We start from the raw sequence: 4,771 nt of genomic DNA on the forward strand, positions 1-4,771 counted from the left end.
TTTTTTTTTTTTTAATTACCATGTATAGTACAGTCGTCCAAAAAAGTCGCTTTTTAAATTGCAGCACAGTGTGTCCAGGCCTCTTTAGACTAACTAGTAAGATATCCTGGGTCAAATGCAAATGTGATCTAAGTGCTTTGAAGTCAATGGAGTTCTGCACTTTTCATGCCCGATAGGTATGCTTTTGACTATGGTATTGCACATAGAAACTGTCCTAATGTTAAGACTGGGACTAACTTATGTCTCAGGCAAAGGGCACGACGTGTTATTTTAGAAAACCATAACGCTGGTTGCAATGAACATGAGCCCTAGATAACTAGAGACCAGGGTTTTTCTCATATTTCTTGGGTACGCAAATCAAAACATAACGCATGTCTCATTCTTTTTAAAAGAGCTCCTCCTGGAAATCTCCATGCAGCACAGATTTGCATGCTGGGTGTAAATTTTCTAGGACATTTCCCCAGAAATCTGCATTTAGATAGAAGTATTTTACTAAAAACCTGAGATTTTATGTGGGGTGGATTTCTTTTTTGCAGCTGTGCTCTAGATAGGTAGCGAGAAGGCAATTTTTTTTATGTAGTCTTTTATGAAGAATCCAGTACCAATTGCAAAATATTATACATATGGAAATGGATAATATAAATATATTAATCCTTCTTGAAACCCCAAACCCAAATGAATTGAGCTTCTTGTGATCCATCAACCAGATAGACGATGAGGCTTTTTGAAGAGCCCATTCACTTGAGCTTTAAGCAATCTGAAGCCGGCCTTTTCTTTCATCTGTGGTAAACAGATTGGGAGAGACTAGGTTAATACATTGGTCTCTTTATGGTTAAACTCCTGCTCTTTGTGGCTTATACCTTTTCAGATATTTAAAGTCCTGGAACTCTCTTTGTCTCTCTCTCTGCTTAAGTAGTTGTTGACAGATTTTTGAATTCAGGGAAGGAAAAAAGGAAGGGAAAATTAACCTGAGTCAGATAACCTAAGATCCCAATATGAATCACTTACAATGTGGGGGGGAGGGGGGTTTCTGTTACATTATAAATATTTATCTTAAACACTGGATTGAATTCTTATTCCAGTCCATTCTTTTTCTGTGGAGACTGTATGTCTGTTTGGTGCATACTCCTCACATTTCTTGCTTGCTGCTGAATCCTCAGGATTTATTTTTAATTCTAGAATTTTTTCTATCTGCTTGCATCTCCCTCTATCAATCTTTTTATGGACTGCCTGACTACAATATGGAAATCAACTTGTACCCAGTAAATGGCATGAATGACTTTAAACTTGGTTTGCATCCTTACCAGGAGACTGCTCCTTGCTAAGTGTGGATGCAGATGCAAACCTGGCATATATTGTGCTGTGAATAAAGGTTGGTATGTGGACATAAGTGAACTGTGTTTGATGGAAATGGCTCAGAGGAGAGTGTCTTAATCAGCTCACAAAAAATAGTTGCAGGTTTTTAGCTAGAAGCTCAGTACTCCACATGGCTCCATTCAGTGACTTTGCACTGAAATGAACATCTCTTCCTTTCAAAGCCAAAGACACTGTTTTCATTTAAAGACCAGTTTTGAATGTTCCCTCAGAAAATAAATAATTAGAAAATGATAGCATATCATAACAAATAAAGGACACCCTCTTTCTGATGATTATGTGCCTAGTAAGAAGCTAAAATCCTTATTTTATCTAATAAGTAACATTTTATAATGTACAAAATTGTGTCTTTATGCGTAGCAATTGACGTCCCAAGCAACACAACGATGGAGGATTATCACTGCTGAAATGTCAAAGGGTTGGGGTGAGCACCAGGTTTTTTAGTCTATTTCTGGGAGGTAAATTCAGATCACAGTTCCCCAAATCAACTGACTTAATTTTTGCCATGAAAATTCAACTTGATTATGAATTTATTATACATCACAGTGAATCTGTGTTGAATATTTTTGTGCAAAAGCGGAGATTGGTTAAAGCACATATATTGTTGTATGTGCTGTGTGTAACTATTTTTAATAGTATTAAGGACCCAACACTTGAAGATGCTGAATATTTTCTGCAAGTTGTTACAGGCCTCTGGTCTAAGGATGCTCGGCACCTTGTGGGTTGGGGCCCTAACTTTTCTCCTATGAGAGACGAAAGAGCATGTCAGTCTAATTTAAAGTGACTTTGCCATACACATATTTTGCTTTCAGAGCGGGTTGGATATCAATGGGATTAAATGCTCTGGTTATAGAAAAAAAATCCCATGCATTTAAGCATTTAACTGCCCCTTCAAACATTGATCAGATGTGGAAAATTGAGATCTATTTTCTGTGTGTGGCAGACTGGCAGGGACTGGACCTAGGCTTAGATTTTCTGCCTCCACTAACAGAATTTTGTTAGTGAGTCTGCCAAACCCAGGCAATTGCTGGCAGCGTTGGTGGAAAGTAAAGCAGAGAATTCAGTGGGTTTTTTGTCATCCCATAAGGTTAGCACTTATGAAGCGTTCTCTTGTATAATGAAGTCCATTTGTCTGATGTAAGAGACTTCAACAGCTCATCAGTGTTCCACAAGAAGCAATAAGAAACCGTTCTGCTTTTGCTGTAGACGGAGGTAGCAAAGATGCTGAAATGTCATGCTCTGCATTCTTCTGTTTATTTTGGTGGATCAGAAAGACATACACAGAGTGGTAATATAATTTAATCCAAGGTCAGCCACACAGATTATGTGAGACCTCATCGAATGAGAAAATGAATAATAAACAAAATTAAAACATTGACTCCAGTCTTTGTGGCCTGCTTGTTAGCTTGGCATATCAGGTTATGGAAAGGGCTATATATTATACTTTTGGAAGGTCAGGTTCTTTGTATGTTATTTTGTTTATTGGTTTTACACGAGGGAAAAAGACAAATTAAGAATTACTATCAAGAAATCTTGCTAGATAGTGATATTCATTCACCAATTTTAATAATGATTCCCAGAGGTAATGACAGAAGCCTCAGTGTTTGCCTCATTTAAAACTGAACTGGACAAAGCACACCACTATATAACTCAGCAGAGAATCCCATGTGGTGCAGATGACAGATTAAATGAGCAAATAGGCCTTTTTCCACCTCTGATTTTGCAGCTTGTCCTCAGATTCAGGCTTACGTAGACTTCTGAAGGTACAGCTGGACTCTAGGTCTGTGTTATGCATTAACAAGTAGAAGCATAAATTAAACCTTGAAACTTTTTAGAAAGAACTACCAAAAAGGTGTGTTTTTTAGAAATTTGAGAGTATCCCAGCTGCACCTCAAATGTAATAATAGGATGCCTATTTAATTTTCCATTGGGAAGTTGTGTAAAACAGGTCAAGACAGTACCTGAAAAGCTTTGTCAGCTGGTGTTTCGTGCATGAAATATTATTGGGCGAGTCTTGTGTGTGTGAATATTCCTAGACACAGATACAAGGACAGTATAAAGCATATTTTCCTTTTCTTGATAATCAAATGCTCATCCTACACCACAGAAAAGATTTTAGATAAATTTTATGTACAAATTATGCATTCATTATTTTCAATGTAAGTTTAATATTTGATGGCTGATATATTATAAGGAAAATATATTTAATGCTCTTTGTATCATTCTGATTGTGTACAAACATTACAGTATTCTGCCCTCTCTGACATGCACCTAGGGAGTGAAAAAGGAAATCACTGTTTATGTCTCTCTCTATTATCAAGCTATCCCAGTGCTACAGTATCTAAACTGGTGATGTCTGCAGTGATCTGAGCTGTATATAAAAATCTAGTAGTTTTCTTTTTTATGTGCGATATGTCACCCATTCTTCCTGCTATGTGTCAGGGTTTCCTTAAGCATTTCCAGTTACACCTATGAATATTGACTAACAGCACTATATCAACATTGTCATAAGCCAATCCTAATATTTGACAACATCAAAGGGAGATGGGAAGTGTTTGCTCTGATGGAGCTTGAACATGCAGAGTGATATAGGATGGAAAAAAATGGAAGGGACTAAACCCTGGATATCAAGGAATTAATAGTTGGTGTTTGTTAAAAAAAAAACTAGCCTTAATATTAACTACCAGTTAAATTGTTTTAAGTGATGTTGAGTGTTTTGTACAGCTGTGGTGAATCTCCTAATGTTTCTGCTTGGCAGAACTGGTTTGTGATATCATAGAACTACTGTATGCAAAGAACAAATAAGTTTTTCTTTTTTTCCCTGCTCTGAAAGAGTTGTGGGAAGCTTGGCTGGACGGTCTCTCTTAATGTAAGGCGCTGATTAATAAAATGTGTTATAATAGGTGTGACATGCTCTTTAAGACTTTCAAAGCTATGTAGTCTCCCATTAATTCATGTGCAAATTGGAATATGGTTACATTCTGTTGAAATAAAGTGACTGAGACTTCAAGGGTCCCATTTTACTTACATTTATGAAGTTTGCGATAATTCACCACAGCCGCAGAAACTGGCAAGAACAGAGAGATTCAATTTGGTCTGTCTCTCTCCCTCTCTCTTTACTCTTCACTCTTAATGCTTAATAAATTTTCCAGAAGAGAGATACACAGAGTATATTCTCAGGACTGTTAGTTTAAGAAATGTATCGCTTGCTTTTTTCTTTAACAAATTAATGACAGTTGAACTTTCTGCTAAATCCAGTGAATAAAGTTATATTTGTAGAAAGGTTTTTCATACATTGTGGCCTAATCCTTATATGATTTAACTGTGGTCACGATCCTCTTTCGCTCCATGGAAAACATGATTTCACTGCAAAACTTATTTTTTTTCCCCTCTACCT

The 4,771-nt window shown here is 36.8% G+C and overlaps 1 long non-coding RNA gene across 1 annotated transcript in view; it reads right to left on the reverse strand.

The window, feature by feature from the left end:
- Positions 1–136: 136 nt before the first annotated feature.
- The window catches only part of LOC106722112, a 10,509-nt gene continuing 5,874 nt past the window's right edge, over positions 137–4,771 (reverse strand). The window contains exons 3-4 of the long non-coding RNA XR_001357903.2: positions 4,403–4,441; positions 137–780 (exon numbers count right to left, since the gene is read on the reverse strand). This is a non-coding gene — a long non-coding RNA (uncharacterized LOC106722112). The remainder of the gene's footprint in view (positions 781–4,402; positions 4,442–4,771) is intronic.

Source organism: Alligator sinensis, unplaced genomic scaffold, assembly GCF_000455745.1.
Source record: "Alligator sinensis unplaced genomic scaffold, ASM45574v1 scaffold624_1, whole genome shotgun sequence".
Lineage (NCBI taxonomy): Eukaryota > Metazoa > Chordata > Crocodylia > Alligatoridae > Alligator > Alligator sinensis.